The sequence below is a fragment of the Sylvia atricapilla genome, chromosome 24 (assembly GCF_009819655.1).
Source record: "Sylvia atricapilla isolate bSylAtr1 chromosome 24, bSylAtr1.pri, whole genome shotgun sequence".
Taxonomy (NCBI): Eukaryota; Metazoa; Chordata; class Aves; order Passeriformes; family Sylviidae; genus Sylvia; species Sylvia atricapilla.
Genome location: NC_089163.1, coordinates 2,442,210 through 2,464,870, shown reverse-complemented (window position 1 = coordinate 2,464,870; position 22,661 = coordinate 2,442,210). Strand labels below are relative to the sequence as shown.

The window sequence follows — 22,661 nt, the reverse complement described above, 5'->3', positions numbered from 1 at the left end:
GGATAAACACAGATAAAATCCATTTTAATGGCCTATTCTAAAAGGGTCTTGACACCATTATTTACACACTGGGCTTTTTTAGTCAGCACCTTGCTTGGTGCTGGCTTAAGGGAGGATGCACCAGCTTGAAACAGCAGCTCATCAATTTTAAACCCCTGTCATTTTCTTCTTTTTTTCCGATGGAAAACAGTTTTTGCCAGACATCTCTCCTGAAGAGTGGAGGAGCAGGAAGCTGTTTGTGAATTTTGTTTGTGAATTTAAGATGTGGGCAGGAACAGAGGGCAGAGCAGCTTTCACTGCAGGGATCTCCACCTTCAGTTCCACTCTCCTGAGGGACCACAAGGGGTTAAAGAACAAAAAGTTTTTAATTAGGTGTAGGCTGGAAATGTGAGGAGAAGGCTCAGCAGGAGGTGCAGTCACTAAATCTGGTGCTTCTGGATCAAACTTGAATGAAAGCCTTGAGCTGGAGCCTTGTTCTGTCCAGAGGCACACTGGGAACACGGGATGGGATGGAGGAAAACCAGAGCAGATTCCTGTCATAAACAGCACCGTTTAAAACACGTGTGAAGCAGCTTCATCCCCTCGGTGTGCTGCTCATTGCAGCATCCTGTGGAACTGTTGTTCCTGTAGAGGAAGTTTTGGATCCATCCATCAGCTTGTGGAAGGTGATGGTGGGTCCTGCTGGGGTTAGAGAGCTCCTGTGCATCCCTCCGAGGTGGTTTTGGGGGAATTCTCCTCAAAAAGTGGAGTTGCTAAAACATGATTCCGCTCCTGTTGCTCAGACAGACCGAGTCTGGAGGCTGTTGGGGAGGAAAGAGGAGAGTGAGATGCCAGGAGTCCTGGGAGCAGAGGGGGTCTCTGATGAGCCAGCCCCCAATTAATCAGCACCGGGGCCTAATGAGCTTTGCTGAGCCCAGGGTGAGCTCAGGGCTGCCCCACCACAGTGTGAACTGATGCTGTAAATCATCCCTTCATTTCCTTCTCTTGCCTTCAGTCCCCACCTGTGAGTTCCCACTGAGGAACATCCTCACCCAGCACGTTTCCCCGTGGAGTGTCTGAGGAGGGGAAGAGGAGCCCTCGAGGACTCTGCTGCCAGCTTTGGGCACAGGGAATCAAAACCATTCCAGGGAGAGGCCTTTAAGGCCAGGGAATCCATCACCAACCCAGCACTGCCCATCCCAACTTCTGCCTCCCCATTCCCTGTACCCATCCCAACCTTTGGGACAGGCATTTCCCTGTGCTGGAAGTTGTTCCTCACCTTCTGCCTCCCCATTCCTTGTTCCCATCCCATCCTTTGGGACAGGCAATTTCCCTGCATTGGAAGTTGCTCCTCACCTGTCACTTTGTCATTTTATTTTTATTTTTTTTTGCTGTGGCTGCTGAAGAACATCTCAGCTATTCTCCCCACGGAGCTGTGCCCATCCCCAGGAGCCTCCCAGGGAAATGCTGGATGCTGCTGGGCTGGGATGCTCCCGGGAGGTGCTGCAGGGAGCAGAGCTGGGTGTTTGCTCCTCTGCTGCTGCTAGTTGATCAGTTTAGACCTAAACGGGTAGTTGAGGCATTAACTATTTTCCCAGGCTTGCTGTCAGGTCAGGGAGTCAGTACAGTGTCCCAGTGTCCCAGTGTCCCAGTGTCCCCTGTCAGGAGCTGCTGGCAGAGCCCAGGCTGCTGTGGGGACTGGGATCCAGGATTTGTGTCCCAGCTCTGGCTGGGAGGTTGATCAGGGCATCTCAGTGCTGCTGGAGATGTGTCCCTGTGCAGAACTGTGTTTATTCCTCCCTGCCCTGCACCCAGGGAATGGCTCCTGGCTCCTCCAGGGGTTTCCAGGGTGGAATTGCTGCGTGGTGTTCGTGTGGTGTTCGCTGCCCTTCTCCGGTTTCCGAGAGCTCAGCTGGGTGGGAAATGCCAAATTTCACAGCTGTGCTTCTCTTCCTGCTGCTGCCCTCCCAGCCCCTGCCAGAATTCGGCCTGGATCTTGACCAGAGGAAATTGTTATGATAATGTTGAGGGTTAGTTAGGGGCAAGGTCAGGCAGCCTTAACTGGTTTTGAGCCCGTAGCATTGCAAGAAAAGTGTTTTTTAACTCCGTTTTTATCAGGACTATCCTGAGACACAGGGCTGGAGTAATTTTTCAGAGGCTTTAGTGAAATTATAACAAAGCTCTGTTTAGCTGAGTGGATTTTAAATAATACTTCTTTACCCTCCTCCATGTTTCTAGGCATTGGGAGGTTCAGAAACACCATGAATAGGCCTAAATTTAAATTAGGCTTTTTTTTTTTTTTTTCTTTTTTTTTTTTTTTTTTTTCCTTCCCCAACAGAAAATAGAGCAAATTCAAATGGAAGGGGAGAGATAAGACTTTAAGGGCTACAAAAAAAGAAAAAAAAAAAAAAAAAAGAAAAAAAGGAACTGATTAAATAGTAAAGATTCTGTACTGCTGGAATTGTTGAGTGCAGCATTGAGCTGTCTCTTTGACATCCACAGCAGCCAGAACTGCCAGAGGTGGTGGAATCCCATTGCTTGGCTCTAATTCCAGTGAGGAACGATGGAAAGGGAAAGAGAACCAGGCTTGGAGGGGAGTTTACACCAGGTGAAGCTTTTTTGCTCCACCTGGGGAGAGGTGAGAACCATCCATCCTGCCTGGTAACTCAGCATTTATGGTTCTGCTCGGGATTTTAATTTTCACTGCTCATTGAAACGCTTCCCTGAGGTGGGTTTAGTGAGAGCTCCAGCGTGTGCACTTCATCCTTGTCCTGGAGATATTGCAGGGCAGGAGCCCATCCTTGTCCTGGCTCTGATCCCACCCAGCAGCCTCTGAGAGCAGACACAAATCCCTCACGACATCTCCAGAGGTTTCTTCCACCCCATGGAATGATTCTGCTCCATGGAATGACTCGCATGAGGTTGTTTGGGGAGTTTGGGGCACCACAACGTCAATTTTCCTGGTTTATTCCTCAATTCCACGGGGCTCCTGGCTGTGAGGTGGTTCCAGTGCAGCTCCAAGGTTATTCCCTGCTCCCAGGAGATGACACTTCCATGGCTTCCAGTGGGATTGGGGTGTGGAGATGAACCCAGTGAGAGCAGCAGCACAGTTGTGTGTGTACACAGCGTTTCTGGGGCAGTGCAGGACAATGCCATTATGAGGAATGATGTTCTCTGCTCTCCATCACCAGGATGGCAGAGCTGGAATCTGCAGGTTCTCCCTGCTCTGCAGTGGCAGCCAGGCCTGCTGGTGGTTAATGTGTAATTGGGACAATCCCATTGATTAAAGGGATCAAATTAACTCTGCTTCAGTGTCTTGGCTCCAGACTGGAGACTGCAGGGAGCTTGGATGAAATGATTTTACACCTCCCTTGCTTGAAAGTGGAAGAGAGATTTTTTTTTTGGGTGGTTTTTCATCTTTTTTTATGGCACTTCACGGTGGTTTGTGAGGTGTTTCTTCTTTTTTCCCCAGTGTCAGGTGCATTCCCTGGCTCAGCTCTTTGTGATAATTTCCTGTATCACCTGTAGGAATAAACTCCCTGTTTTTGAGTGCAGGGGGTCTGATGGATGGAGAGAGAACTGGGGCTTGTGTCAGAGTCCTGCTGGTGCTGGGGATTCCCAAAGGGGCAGAAAAATCCTGGAGTAAGGAGGTGGTGATGCTGTGACTTCCACTGGAGGGGGATTTTGTAGTGGCTGCCAGGGAGGTGTGGGATAAGGGAATAATTATAAAAAAAAAAATAAAATCAAATCCTGCCCCATTGCTGACTGCAAAAATCTGCTGGGAAATGAACCCTTGGCTCCTTCTCTCTCCCTTGACTGCATGGAGTGAATTCAACCATTCCATGTACAGTTTGGGATTAATTGTGAATGACATTTTGAGGTGAACGTTGTCTGTCTGCTGCTGAACTTCAAGCAGTATTGTTGAAAAAAAGTCAGGAATAAAACCAGTTTGGGGGGTGAAGGTTTGCAGAGGGGTGCAGGAACACCCGTGGTGCTGCTGTGTGACACTGGGGTGTCACCATCAGCAGTGTCATTACCTGCCCAGTGAGGTGCAAACACCCAAAATCCCGGGATCAGTGAGGCTGGAAGAGCCCTCCAAGGTCACCAAATCCAAGCTGTGACCCATCCCCACTTTGTCCCCAACCCAGAGCACTGAATGCCACATCCAGGTGTCCCTTGGACACCTCCAGGGATGGGCACCCCAAACCTCCCTGGGCTGTTCCCATGGGGAAATTCCTCCTGGATTCACCTGGAGGTGGCCCTTGTGTGGCAGAGGGGACATTCTCAACTCCCCACAGGTTCTGTGTGATGCCGGAGTGCTGGAGGGCTGTGACCGAGGTGGAAATTACAGCCCAGAGGGGTTTTCTTCCAGTGCTTGTCAAGCAAGGCTTGTCCTTAGGAGAGCACAGGAAAAAAGGCCACCAGTGTCACCAGAGCCTGGTTTGTGTGGGCACCACCTGGGCAGGACTGGAGCTGCAGCCAAGTCCTCACAAAGAAAAAAAAAATCTCAACCCTTGCTGGCATTTCAGCTTCTTCCTTTGTGAATCCTGAGCATCCTCGGGAGGCAGCTCCTCCTTCCATCCCACCAGCAGGAGACGTGCAGCATCCCATTTCCTGCTGGTGAACGTTTTCCCCTTCCCTCCTGGTGTAAAGGCGTTTCTCCTCCAGTTTCATTGCTGGGCAGGGCAGTGGGTGCCCCAGGAGGGGCTGGAAGTCAGGGAGCTGCAAGTGGAAACACCAGGAGAAGAAATGGATGGAAAGCTAGATAGAGCTCTGCTTTGGATTCGCTGGGGTCTGCTGTAAATGTGCTTTTCTGTGTCCTGGAGGAGGGTGAGGAAGAGGATGTTCAGGCCACTGGAGGATGGACAGGCTCACTTTTATAACTTTGCTGTTTTCCCCAACCTTCCTTTCAAGGAAAGCACTTCGCGTGGGAACGCTGCTCGGCGAGAATCCCGCAGTGTAGTTTGTTCAAGGCTTGATTTACCCGTCCTTAAAGGACAAAATCTGAGCCCGTTACCATTTCACCAGCGTGCTGTTAGGTAAAAGAAAGCTCCTCTAGAGTGGGGAGGCAGAGAGACCTGGCCAAGGTCACCCAGCAGGGTGTCAGCAGAGCCAGGAGCAGCCTGGATGTCACTCCTGCGTCATCCCACACCCAGGAGCAGCGGCACGGGGATGTGATGCTGCAGCTCCTGAGGTGGTTTTTGAGAAGCCTTTCCTGCTGCAGAGGAGCTCGGGGCCGTGTCTGTGCAGAGGCATTTCACAGTGGTTACACTGGAACAGAACAATCCCTGCGCCCATTTATCAAAGTGTCTGCGATTCCCCGTTCCCAGACAGATAAAACAACGGTGAATCTCAAATAAAGGTGTCTGTGTCCAGAACACTTTAAAACAAAAGGGAAGGGAACATTTGTTCCTCTGGAAGGGGGAGCCTGTTCTGTCCTGGTGAAATGGCTTTATTTGGGTTTCATGCACCCGCCTTGGTGCCACCTCCATTTCTTGCAGAGTGGCATTTTACCTGTTCCTCGGCTGTCACTTCAGTGCAGACCAGAGCACGGTCACAGCCTGATAATCCCGGCCCCAGCTGCATTAGAAGGTGCAAGTAGGGCTGGAATAGCCAAGAAAGATGAGTTAATCACAGGCAGAGAATTAACCACAACTGGGGATTTGCTGCTCCAGTGCTCTCCTGTTATTTGCACACTCCCCTGACTCGCAGGAGTTGTCAGAGCCTGGTTCCTGTTCCATGGCTGTGGGGATCCTCACTGCTTCCCTTCCCCATCCCTCAACCAGGGAGAATCTGGGAAATGATTTACAGGTTTATTCAGCAGAGAGAGAGAGATCTTGGGGTGTTTGTGAGGAGCTTTCAGCAGGTACAAATGGCACGAGGTTGATGAACTGCACAACTCCAGTGTGTGCTCTTGGTTCTCTCCCTTGACTGCGTGGAGTGAATCCAACCATTTCATGTACAATTTGGGATTAATTGTGAATGACATTTTGAGGTGACTGTCATCTGTCTGCTGCTGAACTTCAAGAAGTATTGTCCAAAAAAAAACAAAACCCAAAAAGGTCAGGAATAAAACCAAGTGCAGTTTCTGTTGCAGGGAGGATTTTGTACAGCTCCTGTAACTCGTACGGAATTGCCTTTACAGTTTTTATACGTTTTAGAGCCATGTTTTATGCAAAGACTGCAGATTTTAAAAGCGAAGTGGAGATGGGAAGGTGGCAGGGGTGTGCACGGAGAATTTTTGCCAGATGCATCAGGGAATTGGATGCTGTTGTTCAGAAAAGGAGGATATTGGCAGAGAGGACGGTCTGGACCTTCTGATTTTCACCTGCCACACACTCTGCCTTTGAAGCAGTTGCTTAAATTATGCGAGCTCCAGCTTCTTGTCTGTGGAGGGGGAAAAATAGTGCTGTACTAATAGTATTATCTAATTAATTATGAAGATGAATGCCTGCAGGATGGCAGAGATCAAATGGAGAACTTGTTTCCTTGTTACGGTTCCTGTTATTTATCAGCAGTTTATCAATATTTTGTTTAGTTAATTTAGTGAAAGCAGAGTTTGAAATAAGAAGTTTTTTTTTTTTTTTTTTGGTGGGATTTCTGTCATTACTTTTGAAGTCTTGATGGCCTGAGGTGGAGCTTGTTCCCTGAAAAAAAAACCAAAAAACCAGGAGGAGTGGGATTTTAGGCACAGAAAGTTTGCTGAGGAGTTCTGTGATGGGGAGGGATGTGTTGGGGTGTAAGGGCTTACACGGGGTCACATCTGTCCCCAAATCCTTCCTCCTCCACATATTTAAATCCAGGAATCCCAGCAGGATTCTCCCCTCTTCCCACTGCTGTGGGCAAAGGAGGCTCTGCACCTTGCAAAGGCTGCTAAAGTCAGGGGGTACAGAAAATTCCAGCTCATTTCTCCTGTGACAAAAGCACAACTCAATGTTCCTTTCCCCTTTATCCACCAAATAATAACAGCCAGAAAAAATCCCATTTCCTCCTGGAAAGGGGGAGGACAAGATCCCATCCTGCAGAAGGATAATGGAGCTGGTGCTTTTCCAAAGGCAGTGCCATTTTTAAAGATGCTCCTTGCATCCCACAGCATATTGTTTATATCCCTCTATTGTTGTTTTGTCTCCATTAGGGAAAGGTTAGGCACGGATCCTGGACACTGGGCAGCTGTCAGCTCCATTCCCAAGGGGCTCTCATTAAAGTCAAGCACCACTTGGGCTGTTAATATTAAAACAGTGTCCACCTGCTGGAATAATGAAGGGTTTGAAGGATGGGGAGTTTGTCCCTCATTGTGTGGGGACTTTTTTTTCCCGGTGGCGCCTTAGGATTTTAGCTTTTCTGTTTTTCGTGTATTTCTAACCCTGCAATTCTTTAGTGTATAATTCTAAACTCCACACACAGTGTGAGCTGCTGCTTCCCCACTTTGGTCAGACACAACAATTCCTCTCCAGGCCTGGGGATCAAGGACACCTCACTGCCTCAGACCTGAGAGATGGAAACTAAAGTGAGTTGGGGGAGCAAACTTGGGGTAAATGACTTCATTACCTGAAGCTGTAATTGGAAGATTAACCCAAATCTGCAAATGGACACAACTTAAAAAGGTGTGAAAACTTGTGACCATTGTCCATTTTTGGGTGCAGCCCATGGATGGGTTTGATCTGCCCTAAATGTACCCGAAGGCCCTACAATAGACAGAACTGCTTTTTATCCCCTTAATTTTGTCTGCCCAAAAAAGCGTCACCAGAGTTGGGGTTTCCTTCCCAGGGTTGGGTTTAGCACCAGCTCTGGAGGCAGCAGCTCTGGGCTGACCAGAAGGACAATCTGCCCTCTCTGCAGGCTCTGCTGTCCCGTCCTGCAAATTCTGCAGCTCTTCAAAGAGTGTTAAAGCAGCTGGATTGGAGTTTCTCTGCTTTGGTGGGGGCTTTAATGAAAATCTGTTTTGAAAAGCCCCAAAAGTTCCCTCTTGTGCTAAGGGAACAAGGTGTGGAATTACTGTCCCCGTGCTGTCAGCAGAGCCCAGAGATAAAGCCCAGGGTGGGTTTTGAGTGAAGTTCTTTGATCACAAAGGGAGAAATCCTTCTCTGGGAGGGTGAGGAGGGGCTGGGATGGAATTCCAGAGAAGCTGTGGCTGCTCCTGGATCCCTGGAAGTGTCCAAGGCCAGGCTGGATGGGGCTGGGAGCACCTGGGACAGTGGCAGGTGTGGGACTGGGTGAGATTTAGGATCTTTCCAGCCCAAAGCATTCCAGGGTCCTGTTTTTAGCTTTACCCTGGTGTCTCACTGACCCAGGGCCCCTCTCCAGTGGCTCAGGGCTGGTGCTGACCCTGGGCAAGATTCAAAGGGAGAAAAACCAACCCTGCAAGGTCCCTGCTGGTGTCACCTCCTGGTGAACACACTTCTTCCTACTGAATTAACTAATTTTATTTAAGAAGTTCATTTGGCTGGATTTGAAGTAGCAGCTTTGGGGAAGTTCTGTCATTTGTTCCTCCTGGGAGCACTTCCCAATCTTAAATTAGAGAACAAATGATGACCTTTTTTTGCCCAGGAATCCAGCGCTGAGGGCTCTTAGAGGGAGTTTTTTTGCTTTTTCGTCCATGAAATGCAGTTAACAGATGAGACTTTGGACAAAAAATCCCCAATTTGAACGTACAAGTCGATTCAATTCACCCCCTGTTAGCTCCTTGATTGAGAGCTGTGTAGATTGGAGAAGAAAGGTATTGATCTGCTTTGGGGATTGAAAACTAAGATGAAGTGGAATATGTCTGTGGGTGAAAATGAGGTTTTAAATGGATGGAGGAGGCGGGAGAAAAATAAAACACAATGTAATGTTAATAGGAGAGAGAGTTCTGGGTTTCTCTGGTGGTCACACAGAGGTGGGGAGGTCACGGGATGCAGAAATTGTACAAACCATGGAAAGTCAGTGCTTGGCACAAGAGTTTCTCTAAATTGGGTCAAAACAGAACCAGAAAACTCTGGGTTTGGGCTATCAGAGCATCCACAAGCAGATTGTGGTTGGACAGAGGGACATTCCTTGTTGAACAGAGCTCAGAGCTCTCAGTGCCTGTGGCTGATCCTTCCAAACCATTCCATGATTCCCTGAAAATAATAACGGAGCTTTTGCCGCTGTAAAAGTGAAACTCACGTCTGAATGGGCTGAAAAAATTCAGTATAATTGAAATGTTTCACTCTCCAGATAATCTGGTAGGAGCCTTTTGTAGCTTATTATTCTTTGGGGCATGTGACGGGCTTGGTTTTTTTTTTTTTTTTTGGCTCATTGGGTGAAGTGAATTATTAACTTTTATTTATTAACTTTCCTCTGTACTGTCAACTCCAGGTGACTTTCATTGATTGCTCAAGGTGACAAGGAGGCATTAGGTAATAAATATCAAGTGCTGCAATACTTAAAGGAAGTGAATATGAAAGTGCTGTTAACGGAATCAAGTAAAAATTGGATTTATATCCTAACAAAAATTCCCGGGAGGAATTGCTTTCTGTTGGGCTCTTTTTGTAATTCAAATCCAATCACACAAGTGTGAGCTGTTGTAACACAATTGCCTGGCAGAAGGGGGTTTGTTGGAAGATCTCAGAGCTCTTGTAAACACAGAGAACATTTCACTTTGCAGAGCGTGGGGAGATGAGACACGGCGGTGCAAGAGGGAAGAGCTTTTAATAAGTGGAGTCTCTGCTTGTTTTTAAGGGATATTTTTAATTTATTTCGGGTCTGGAGGTGTAAGCTGCAGGGGATGAAGTGGTTTCTTCTGTTTTGGCTGCAGCAGAGATTCTCTGGGTCCCTGTTCTGAGCCCTGGGGGCTGGAAAGGGTCTGTGGCCTCCCTGCGAGCACCAAAAGGGGATTTGTGCAACTTCTGGCCTTTTTAGGGGGTAAAAAATGCCTGAAAATACGACCTGGTCAAGGAATTGGTGTGTAAAATGTAATTTAGAATCCAAAACTTGGTGGAGAAGGGGAAGAACCCCTTTGGAACTCCTTCAGAGCTTGGGGCAGGTTTATTTGTGAAGGGGCTCTGCCCACTCTTTAAACCATCAGCTCTCCATCAGGGAAAGGATGGGATTGTTGGTACTGGGAGAATTCCAAGGGCTTGGGAATTTTTAGGGAGATGGGATTTGGAGCTCAGAATCTCCCTTGGGCTTTGGGGGAACATTGAGCTTCACACAAAGCTCCAGTGGCAAAGGGAATTCAAGGTGTTTTTAGGTGTTCCATGGTGACAAGGGGAGACCAATAACGAAATATTTTCATGAGGAATCCTTTAATTTTGGCTCCACTCTGACTTGGGATGGATTTCACCTTGAACCTCACTTCGCCTTCTTCAATTTTTTTTATTTTTCCTTTTTGAGGTAAATCCCGACACCCGAGATGAAAATGCCTCTGAGCCCCCTGGATAACCCATTTAAATGCAAACATTATTTTACTGCAAAATAATTGAAAGGCAAATTGAAAAAATTTGTTTTGGTGACAATAATTAGCACCTTGTAAATGAGGCTGAGTCAAAAAATGCTGCACATGAGTGGGAGTCCATTTGCAGACGCCGGGTAAAAAAAGTTTTTCATCAAATTACCTTCTGTTTTCTGAGTTTCATTTCAGTTGGGGGTTGAGATGATCCGTGTCATTTTTACAGATATCTGCAGTGGAGGTGAGAAAAAAAAGGAAATCTTCGCTGTGTTCATCTTGGAGAGAAAATAAAGAGTAAAATTGTCAGAAGGTTTCGAATCAGCCTGAACATTTGCAGTGAGGCTCAGGGCAAGATTTTCAAGGATACTGAGATACCAAAATCAGTGGAGACTTGCCTGTGGTTATAAAGGAAATGTGGCTGCACAGCCCAGCTGGGGTTAGGAAGGCTCCAGAGCATCTCCCTGCAGTCCTTTAATTATAAAATATTTGTAAACCTGTGGCTCTGAAGTCCCTTTGGAGAGGATTAGTGAGCTCGGGTTTGGCTTGGTGGCGTTTGTCACCCAGGGGTCACCTGGTCTCTGACCCCTCCTTGTGACCCCAGCGTCACTCAGAGCTCCCAGCTTCCATCTCAGTGCCTTGACCACTCCCTAAAACATCTGTTTTTGGAGGGTGACCCTTGGTTTGTGCAGAGGAGAGCAGCTTTGAGGTCCCTTCCCAGCCCAAACCATCCGAATCCAAGAGTCCTGGAGGAGCTGAGAGGCCACGAGGGGAAGATCTGGGAATTCCCAGCTGGGGCTGTTCCTCAGGATCTGCATGAATTGGTGAACGCCTCTGGAGCACTCTGGAGCTGGGAATAGTTCCACAAGTGCCTGGGTTCATTATTCTGACAGTGGCTGTGCAGAGGAGTGGTGGGCGCTGAGGGAACAGCCAAAACTGATTAAGAGACAGTCTGAAAGGGAGAGTTTGGAAGGAAGGAAATGACATCCCTCTGGAGAAGAGGCCCCTTCTGGCTGGATTATTGGGATGGCTGTGGTGCTTCCTGGAGCTGAGCAAATCATTCCAAGTGATGCTTGGGGTGCCCAGGATTCCTGGTTCCAGCAGGGATTGTGCAGCTGGGAAAATTCTGCAGGTAATTGTTTTCTGTGGTTAATGAGGGACTGCTGGAAGTGTGGGTTGGGAAAAACTCCCTTTATTTAGGTTTGCTTGGAGCATGAAAGTCCCGGAGTTTTGGAGCAGCTCTTGTGAAATCCAAGAACAATCTTGAAAAATTCCCTGGATTTTCCGGATTGTGAATGACAAAAGCTTCAGCTGGTGTACAGACAGCTCCAAAGGGTTTTTTCCAGCAGAGATGAGGAAGAGGTGATAAAAGTTTTCATGAGCTGCTGAGGAACCTTTGTAGGAATGACTGAGGTGGTTTGATGTCCTTGGCACAGAAGAATCCCAGTGGGATGAGAATTCTGAGGATGATCAGAGGTGAATCCTAGAGGAGTGAAAGCACAGCGCTCACCTGGCCTGGAAAACAGGAAGGGCATCAAATTATCCAAAATACATCCAGGCCAGGTAAAACAGAATGGGGGAAAGTGTGAAACAAATAATGTTAGTTTGGAAAGAAATAACTCCAAACTGTGGCTTTATCCTGAATTTCCACATCCTGGGAGTGGTTGATGTTGGCATCTTGATAAAATCCTTTGATTCCAAGCACGTGGGATGAGCTGCTCTGCTCCTGTGTCCTGGACACATCTGCAGCCTCTGGCTTGGCTTAAAACACTCAGGTTCATCTCTGTTGCTGAGCTGCCCTGGGCTGAATTCAGGTTCAAATTCAGGTTCAAATTCAGATTCAAACCAGGTGTTTAAGGCTGCAATCACTCTGGGCTGGCTGCAGCAGTTCTTCCCTTGTGTCTCCTGCAGCTTCTTCCACACCACTTCCCATGGCTTGGGCAGAAAGCCCCAAAAGAGCTGGAGCTGCTGGAATCCCGAGGCAGGAAGGTGGCAGAGGAAAGGGAAGGAAATCCTCCATGGCTTGGTGACCGCAGCTGCTCTGTGTGTGTCCGTGTCCCTGACGGCTCGGCACACACAGAAATTTCTGTGCCTTTATAAACCCAGAGGGGTTTGTCCCTCTCCTCTGCTCTCCCAAGGAAGCTCTGGAGCTGCTCCCTGTGTGCCTGTGCTTAGCAACTGAGCCTGGACACGTCAGAGCACCACCTCTGGAATGGTAATTGGGGATGAACCATCCTGCTGCTGCTTTTCCAAACCTTCCAAAGGCTGCTGACCTTCAGGCTCCCTTCAGTGCCCCCCAGCAGCTTTCTGCCATGAACCAGGGGAGTGAAACCCTGCCCAGGGTGTGCGAGGCTCTGGGAGCTTGGCCAGGAGTTTTCCAGCCCAGCCTGTGCTCGGGGCTGGGTGAATCCTGGGGATGGGGACACAGCTCCTGTGACACAGCTCCAGCGATGTCACCTGAGTCTGAGGCTGCTGCAGTGCCACGGGGGCCAGACTTAAAATGTGGAACGTGTGTACCGAGAAATGGATTTGCTGAGGAGTGGAGAGGGCAGAAAGCTGGGATTGTGTTTAAAGGCTTATCAGCTGGGGCTGCCTAATTTGATTTTGGAAGTGTTTAAAGCACGGCTCTCTTCCTGGGGCATTCAGGTTTTGTGTTAGCTTGGGGTTTTTGCGATAGGAATGTCTGAACTCCACCAGCCAAGGTGCCTTAGAGCCCTGTGGAGATCAAGGGGCCTGGCAGAACCAATGTCCCTTGTTCTCAGGCAGAAGGCATGAAATAAAGTCACTTTTGTCACAGGACAGAGGCTGGTGTGGTTGGATGGGGTCCAGCAAGGAGCCAGGGCAGCACAGAGGAATTGGCTGGTTTGCTGTGCCTGCAGAGAGCTCCAGGGGTGGGTGCTGGGCTCTGTGCAATCCTGGATATTTATCTCTGGATATTTATCTGGGTAAGTCTGGATATTTGTCCTGCATGGATCAAAGAGTCTCTGCCATGCTCTGAGAGTCCTGCCTGCTGCCTCACAAAGCTCCTCTGCTGCCCCTGGGGAAGGGGATGGAGTGTCAGACCCTGGCAGGGAGCTGGGGTGGTCCCTTCACGCCAAGGGACAGGCAGGGACAGCAGCCAGCCCCTCCTGTGACCCTGCTGCCCCTGGAGCTCCTGCCACAGCCCTGGGGTTTGTGTGGTGGTCAGTGTGTGGAGTGGAGTGGGAAGAGGCAAATCTTCAGTGATAAGGAATCTTCTCCTTGAATCCTGTCCCTTGGAACTTGGCAATGACAAAGAGATGGCACTGGGGCAGATCTTCACTGGGGACTGAGCAGTGGAGCTCAGGTCACTGAAAGCAGGGTCTGTGTGGGGAGTTTGGCTTTGCTGACAGGAGTCCTGGGCCTTGGGCAGTGCTGAAAGGTTCAGGAGCTTCCCCTTTCCCCTTTCCTTTCCTTTTCCCCTTTCCCTTTCCCTTCTCCTTCCCCTTTTCCCTTTTCCCTTTTCCCTTTTCCCCTTTCCCTTTCCTTCCCCTTCCCCTTTCCCTTTTCCTTTCCCCTTTCCCTTCTCCTTCCCCTTTTCCCTTTCGCCTTTTCCCTTTCTCCTTTCCCTTTTCCTTTTTCCTTTTCCCTTTCCCCTTTCCTGCCCCTTTCCCTTTTCCTTTCCCCTTTCCCTTCTCCTTCCCCCTTTTCCCTTTTCCCTTTTCCCTTTTCCCTTTTCCCTTTTCCCTTTTCCCTTTTCCCTTTTCCCTTTCCCCTTTCCTTCCCCTTCCCCTTTCCCTTTTCCTTTCCCCTTTCCCTTCTCCTTCCCCTTTCCCCTTTTCCCTTTCCCCTTTTCCCTTTCCCTTTTCCTTCCCCTCCCTCTTTCCCCCTCCCCTTCCTTTCCCTATTCGTGTTGTAATGACTAATTTAAATCCCTCATCAGTGTTGACCAGGTTAAGTTTTCTCTGCTCATGTTGGAGGCATTTCCAGCCATTGAATCCATTGCTGTCAGATCAGGTGGGGGATGAGGCAGAGTTTGTCTCTCCACCTTGAGTCAGTGCAAATCAAACGCACAATTTTTGCAGTTGGCTGACTGGAAATAGTCAGGGAGACGTGTGTTCATTAACGTGCCTTGATAAACAAGGCACTTTAAACTTGAAACTTCGGTGCTGCTGATAGTAAAGCTGATGAGTTACAGGAGAATCTCTAAATGCTCCTTCCAGCAGCTCCCAAGGAATTTTTTTGCATTTTCCATTATTAGTCCTGAAGCTCTGCTGCCTCCTCTTCCAGCAGGAGAACAGGAGAGGATCCATCTCCCTCTCCCCTCGTTTCCTGCCACTCTCCCCTCCCAAACACTTGTCCCCTTGTCTCACCTGCTCCGGTTCCGGCTGCACTGGGAGCTCTGCAGATGGCCAAGTGCTCCATAAATCTGCTGGAGTGATTGGGGATGGCACAGCGAGCACCTGGTGGGAGCCAGCGGGACACCAGGATGCCTTGGATAATGATCTGGGTTTCCAAAAGCGGCACTGAGGGCAGGGAAGGCTGAAGCCCTCCTGTCTGCAGGTCATTCCAGGGCAGGGCTGGCACAGGGGACACTCAGGTCACTTGTGCCACGCTCTCCCTTCCCCGAGCTGCCTTCACTGGGGTGGAGTTGGTTCCACCAGGACAGACGGAGCAAAATTCATGGATTCAGTGAATCCAACAGACTTTCCGTGGACGAATTCTGGATGTTTTGCTGGGATGATGGGAAGGATATTTGTTGTTACAACAAAAGGTGGGAATGAAGTTGTGCTGGATAATGTGGGATCTGGGTGTGGAATAAGGGCTGGGATGTGCTGCTTTGGGCTGGGCTAGAGGGGATTTTCCTCCCGGGGCTGTGCCTTGGGTTTGTGCTGAGCTCGGGGTTGATGATACAGAGATGTTTTGTTATTGCTGAGCTGCCCCAGAGCCAGGGCCTTTCCTGCCCCTCCCACGGGAGGGATTTGGGGGTGTGGGGGAGACCTGACAGCGACAGGTGACCCCAGCTGACCAGTGGGGTACCCCAGAATGTGTGACATAAAACGAGCAGACAAAGGAGGGGACATTTGGGATGATGGCGTTTATCTTCCCAACTCTCTGCCCCGTGAGAAGGAGGCACAATGGGAACTGGGAAAAGACTGTTCTGGAATAACTGCAGGGCTCCACACGACTCCCTGATCCCACAGCAGCTGGGAGCTCGAAGGAAGAGCATTTGGGACAGTGTGGTCTGGTGTAACGAGCTCAAGAGAAGGGGAAATCCTGCTTTCCCTATGAAACTGTTTATTTCAACCCACGAGTTTTCTGGTTTTTACCCTTCCACTCTCTCCCTGATCCCGACTTGGGGGGGATGAGGGGGGATTGGGGTGACACTGTGAGTACAGGAGGACTGGAGGCCCAAATCTGGCAGCTGCTTTTAGGACCAGCGACTCCTCCAGCAATTCCCAGCATAACCCATGGCAATATTCCCTCCCCAGTCCTCCCCAGTCCTTCCCAGCAGCCGGAATCTCTGGCCTCTCCACATGTCAGGGCGCTGCTGTGCGCTGCTGAGACAGGACATCTGTGCAGTGTCATGTTCCTGGGATGTCACCTCCCTCCCTGGAAGGCTTTTGGGATGTCACCTGCAGCTGGACATTTCCTGGGGTTTTTTTCTCCGCCGCCTGTCAGAGCTGCAGTGAGCTCTGTGCTCCCCACAGGCTCAGGCGTGGAATGTAAACCCAAAGGATGAGAAAGCTGGCAAGGTTTTCTTCCAGGAGGGTTGGCAGTGGAGGTGACAGGTCTCAACACTGGGATGAGGCAGAAGGAACATCCATCCACCCCAGTGTCCAGCTGGGGTTGGGCTCCGTGTCCAGTTTTTGATGTGACACTTCAGGACAGATGTGGAACAGCTGGGAAGAGTCCAGAGCCCCACCAGGGGTCAGAAGCATCACTGAAGAGGGAAGCATTGAACAGATTGGGCTCATTTATCCCATAATTGTGCTTTTCAACATTTTTGGGTCTGTAGGTTCCAGCGTTCCCAGTGTTTGGTGCCTTTTTCTTTCTCTGCAGGTGCTCGTGGCATTTCCAGAGAACTGGAAAAGCCTCGTGTCTGTTCTCCTTCCCTTCCCTGCCTTTCACACATCCCCAGAGGGTTCATGAGCTGCAGGTTGAAAATCCCCTGTCTGGGCAGAATGAACCTTTCTCTGAGGCCACGCAGGGAGGAGAAAATGCCGTGGTCTGAAGCAATAACAGGATGAAAGAGAAAATTCCATGGTCTGAAGCAACAACGGGATGCCTCTGACATGGATCCCTGAAATGCAGGCCTGGGGTGCTTTGGTCCAGGTTTTTCCTGATCTGAAATACAAAAGTGTCGCTTGGAAGACCCATTGGGAATGTCATGGGATGACAGAGCCGTGTGGTGGTGCCTGAGGACGGGGCAGTGACACTTGGAATTTCCAAACTCCCTTTTCCTCAGCGGGTGTTTGTGGTTTTCAGGTGTGTGGTGGCTCAGCTGGGGCTTTTGTGGAATCCCAGGAAATTCCTGTGGTCGTCCAGGACAACATTTTTAATTGGGAAAGGAAGGGAGAACACACCTGGGGATAACTTTGGCATCCTTTGTTCCTCTCTTCTCCCTCCTTGGGAAGGCGTGAAGATGGAATTGCTGGGCTGGAGCAGTGCCAGGGGTGGCAGCTCAGCAGTGACAAGCCTGGGCAGCACTAAAAGGGACAGAGGGGTGACAGAGGGGAGCGAGGCACTCCTGGGATGGGGAGGGAAGGGCTCTGTGTGCCCCCAGAACCATGGTGTATTTGGGGATTTGTGGCGTTGTGCAAATCTGGATGTCCTCCCTCGAGCTGATCAGGGGTTTGGGATTCTTCCCGGGCTTGGCAGCAGCTGAATTCAGCTCAAAATGCACTTTTTCTGCCCTTGCATTGCCCAGCTCATCGCTCCCCGTGCTCAGAGGGGAACGGGCTCGGGCTGAGATGGAAATCATCCCCTTGATGATGCTCTTGGATCCACGGGCTTTTGATTAAGTTATAGTTAATGGAATGACTCTGCATTATTTATTACCCAGCAGGCTTTGATAGGAGGCTGGAGGTTAAGCTCCAGCTCGGAGAAGGTGAATCCTGAGGGCAGCAAGGCTGGGGTTGATCAAATGTGGAGGTGCTTTCCCTGTTTGCTCAGTGAAATTGGGTGAGCCGGGCTGGGAGTACACTACTCCCTGTTTGTGATCAGCTGTAATGACTTGACAAACCACCGTGTAAGGAGGCATCTTCAGTGCCTGATAAATGATTCACAACACTAAACAGTGGGCAAAGGAATGGGTTTTTTCTCTTTAGAAGGCAGAGCAAACAGTGAGGAGGAATTGGGGTTGGTGAGGTGAGCAAAACTTGGAGGTGCTGCTGGACGAGCAGGGTTTACCCCTGAGATTTCAGTGCTTGGATGGGGATTTATTTCACTTTGCCTGGGGAAAAGGGGTTGGGTTTTTTTTCATGTTTTTATGTCCAGCCTGCGTTTGCTGGAATGGGCTGTAGAACAACAGGGAATAACAGCATTTCTGTAACTACAGCAAATGGCAAAACCCCAAACTGCTGCATTAGGGAGGAGGCAGCCGTGGATCCTCCATCAATGATGCTGCTGAGAGCAAGGCACTGTGCATGATTTGATATTTGTTCCCACGGAATTGTGCAGTGACCATGCATCAGCGTTTGCTAAATTAGATTTTGTTTCTGCCGAGGAACAAAGTGCAGAGACTTGTATTTCAGGAAGCACTTCAGAGATAAATTCAGTCTCTCCCTCTCTCTCTCTCAAGCTTTGCTTCCTTGGATAATAACAAGGTGTAAACCAACAGCTGCAATTCTTCCTGGGTTTACACCACCCTGGGTCTGGCCTGGGATTTCAGTTTAAGGAATTGCAAGTAGGTGGAAGATGATTTTTTTTTTCCTGCTCGTTTCCTCTGCACTTGTCACGTCAGACAACGCCTTTGTTTGCTATTGTTGTTTACCTCCTGACAGCTTGGGGGAGGTTTGTAGTGACACAGTTTGGATGTTCAAGTTCATCTCAGCCTGGAGCTGCTGGAATTCCCCATCAGGCAGGGGCAGCTCATTCCTGACCTGAAGTGTTGCTTCTTGGAAGGGAATAACAAAATCCTGTTGCTTGGGAGTGTCCTTCAGGGGTTGAATCTCCTGGTTTTCGTGCACATAACCCTGTGGCTTTGGTCACTGTGCAGTGACTGTCCCCACTGCCACCTCGGGGACACTGAGGACGTTGGTGTGGGAAACAGAAAAAGCAGAGACAGCAGTGTGGATGTGGAGTTAAAAAGATACAAGAACGAGGACACAGAACAATAAGACTGTGGTTTTGTGGTGTGTAACGTTAGGCCTTAGCAAGTAGGAAAATATGTTAAGCAAGATAATAGAACATTTTAATAATGAAGCTCTTTTCACTTTTTTTTCTGTTTCCTACAATTCCCTGTCTCGGTACAACCACAAAACCCTCTCTTAATAACTCTGTCAATCCTTAACTCTCCCACATTACAGAATGCAGCAGAAGCTGCCCCAGTGCAGTGACTGGAGTGAGCTGGTGCTGCCCCAGAGCCCAGCCAGCCCTGCTGCTTTGGGGCCCCTCTAAATCTGCCCTGACTGGCACCAGAATGGTCCTGGCTCGTGTGTCGAGATGACTTTGGATTTACAGTGGGACTAAACCTCCCACGAGCCTCTGGCTCCACTCCTGGAGCTCGTCCTGTCAAAAGAACTCTGGTTTGGAGCACAAGGATGTTGTTCCTGCTCCTGCCACCCTTCCTTTCTCTTCCTGGCAGCCCCACAGCGAAGCCTGGGGGGTTTGGAGCTCTCCTCTGCTCAGCTGATATTTATTTTTCAGTGCTGCAGTGTCTGGTCACGTTAAGTTTTGTGCCCTGTGGATTAAAGTGTGTGTTACAAAGTGCCCTGGGCAGCTCACGGTTCAGTTCTTCTGTGAGAGTATTGCAGAGTAAATATTCCATCATTTCCCTGGTGAGGAGCCCAGGGTGAAGCCAGTTAGTCTGGGGATTGCTCAAAGGATGCCTGGTGCACAAAAGAGCTGTAGGAAGTGGAGGCTTGGTGCAGTTGGTTAAACCAAGGTGTGAAAAAATTGAAAAATGGAATCTCCATCAGTGAATTGTCATTGTGGTGTCCCAGATAAAGACGTTTTCCCAAAGTGCCGTTGGCTTCCTTAAAGGACTCAGTGATTTTGGAGGTCTTCTCCAGCCTAAATAATTTTGTGGTTCTTTGGGTCGTGGTTTTTTCTTGCCCTGGGGCTGGGATCCCTTTGGAGGAAGGATCTGAGCAGTGCCAGCTCTTGTCCTTGTCTGAATTCCCTGCAGCAAACCAGCGCTGAGGGATTCATTTCAGGGCTCCACTCCCAATAAACCACTCTCCAGAATTGAGAGGAGGTGCTGGCAGAGCCCAGCCTGGCCTCAGCTCTGTTTTCCCTCCGTCACAAATCGGGACAAATGCCCACAAACCCATCCCTGTGATGAGCCCACCCTCGGGAATGTGAGCCCATGGATGAGGAGCTGGAATATCCACAGGAACACACCTGAGCTGAGGTTAAAAGCAAAGCTGGAGCGGGGATGATGATGCAGCATTCTCATCTCTGGGTGAGGAGTTGAAAGTGCCTCTTGTCAGACTTTGGCTTGGGCAGAAAGTGCCAGAAATTTTGGGAGAATTGTCCTCTGCCAACCCCAAATCCACCCGGAACTTCCCAGCACAGGCACCGGCGCTGCCCTTTCTTATCTTTCTACTTATTTGTGCTCCTGGGCCAGAGGGATAAAGGGAATTGTTTCTGCAATCTTCACAGGAGAAATTTTGAATTTTAGATAAGGTTTTGTCAGTCAAGGATGAGCTGAACTAACTCAGACCTGGAAGCAAATGATAGAACACATAAATTCCCTCAGCTTCCCGGATTTCTTTCTGTGCCTGATGACTTTTTCCAGCAATGTCCAATATAAATGAAGTTCCCTGCTATTACAGCTATTACAGAATATATTACTGCCCAGTTTGGCAGCTTTTGCAAAGCTGCTCTTTGTTTGCAATAAGCAATTTTCTTTTATCTGTGCCCAGAGCACCTCTGGGTCAACGTCGTGAACATGCAAATATTTCAGTAGATTGATTGGATGCATCATAAAGCTCTGCCTTATTTTTCTATTATTTATTTGCTCTCTCAGATAGATTTATGGCCATTTGTGGCACAGGCACTGCTGGTGGAAGGGTGAGCTGAGCTTGTGGATTTTGGAGCTTCCATACGACCTTGGAAGTGTTTGGATCGTGGCGCCTCTGACCTTGAATTTATTTCCTGAGCTTCCTGCAGCCTTGGTATCATTTATACCATCAGGAAATGGAGAGATACAGCCTCTTTAATTTCCCATTTGCCTTAAATTGTTCTGATGAACTTGTGATTAAAATAAAAAGGAGCAGGAGGGACAGTTCAATATCCCCCCCGCTGCCTATCGAGCGTCGCTGTGCTTGGAGAAAAGGCTTCGATTGAATCCGAGACCTGAGCTCATGGATTTGGGGGGTTGTTAAACCAAACTGGGCTTCATTTCACTCCTCTGTGATCACAGGGATATTCCCAGTCCTGTGCAGCTTTCTGGCCCTGAGCAAATGGCTTTTCCAGCGAACTCCCCAAAGGAAATGGAGCCCAGGAGGAGGAGGAGGAGGGAGGTGGATTGCTCTCTGATGCAGCTGCCAGGTGCTACAGAAATGCAAAATACTCCAGTCAGGGGATCCTGTGCCTCCCTCCCTTTCATCCCTGGTGGATTGTGGGGCTGTCCTGCCTCTCATTGATCAGATAAACGTGCTACAAAAAGCTTCCCTGGGTAGTAAATAGGATGGGCCGTTTTAGATTCATAAAACTGAGAACTCTGTCTTGCGGGGAGAGAAGTTCCACCGAGTGGGTTTTTTGTTTTTTTTTTTTTTTGCACCTGAAGTAGGTCAATCTAATTATAATTGGCTTTAATGAGCACCACTCTGCAGCTCTGTACCTGTAGCTGCTTGGCACTCAGAAGTGCAAATGCCTTTGCTGCCTTTGAAAAAAAAAAAAATAGAAAAGAAAAAAAGAAGAAGAAGAAAAAAGAAAATAAGAAGGAAAAAAATGGCAAGGAGAAATCAAAGAAGTAATTTCTACTCTAATGCATCTCGGCTTGAAAGGCTCTGTTGTCCCCATCAGCAGGGTAAACAATCCAGCATGGGTGGGAAAAGCTGGAGCAGAGGCAGGGGTCAGCAGCTCCGAGGATAAAGGTGAAATTCAGCTTTTGGGCCACCAGATTGACCATTCCAGCTGGCTGGAATTTGGCTTTGTGTGGAGGAATTCGTCCACTGAAGCAGGGAGGGTTGGGCCAGTTTGGAGAGAATTCTTGGTGCTTGGTACCAAGGCACCCAGGTACGGGAGCAGTGAAGGGAGAGGAAAACACTGAAGGGAATTTGTCATTTGGGCTGTTCCCAAAACACAGTTCGTGTACCTGTGCCCCCAGAGAGAAGGAAATCTCATTTCTCCTGTCAGTGCACATCGTTTATCTTTGGGATGGAGTGTTCCAGGTACTGCCCTGGGCAGGGGAAATGGACTGGAGGGAGTTTTTAGGTGTTTTGTTGCTGTTACAGGAGGGAGATTTGTTCTCAGAAGATGCAGCCTTGCAGCAGCTCCTCAGAGAGACTGACTGAAGATGTTCTGTGTGTTGGGGCATAGTGAGGAGCACAAACCTTTCAGAACTGCCTGAGAGGAGGAACCAGCAGCCCCCCAAGGCAGGCTGTGACCAGGGATTTCTCCCCCGTGTCCCCCCAGCAGGTCTGACAGGGCTGGGAGTGCTGCTGCTGCTGCTTTTTGTTCCACTGATCCATCCCCAGAGTCAGGAAATGCCCAGGGCTGGAGGGCACCTTCCAGGATGGTTGTTTTGCTGCAGCCTTGCCCTGTGTGCTGCTCTTTTTGGGGTCAGGACAGGTTCATTCCTGCCCTTTGGGCTGCCTGAAATGCAGGTGTCAGGTGCTGGAGGTGGCTCAGCCCCTCTGTGTGTGAGTCAGGGTGAGGGGAGGGCTGTGCCTGCACCCTGAGCCCTTCTTCTGCCCTGTGCAGGTGGCATTGAGGCAGGAGGAGACAGGGAGGGCTGGCACTGTCCCTGGAATGGAGGGAGAAGGAGTCACTGAGCTCTGGCACTGTCCCTGGAATGAAGGGAGAAGGAGTCACTCAGCTCTGGCATTGTCCCTGGAATGGAGGGAGAAGGAGTCACTCAGCTCTGGCACTGTCCCTGAGCTGTTGTGTGACCAGCAGGGCCTGGCACCTGGCTCAGGTGAAATCC

The 22,661-nt window shown here is 49.4% G+C and overlaps 1 protein-coding gene across 1 annotated transcript in view; it reads left to right on the top strand.

The window, feature by feature from the left end:
• Window positions 1-22,661, top strand: part of LOC136371308 (CUB and sushi domain-containing protein 2-like) — a 78,994-nt gene that overhangs the window by 3,937 nt on the left and 52,396 nt on the right. The window lies entirely within an intron of this gene.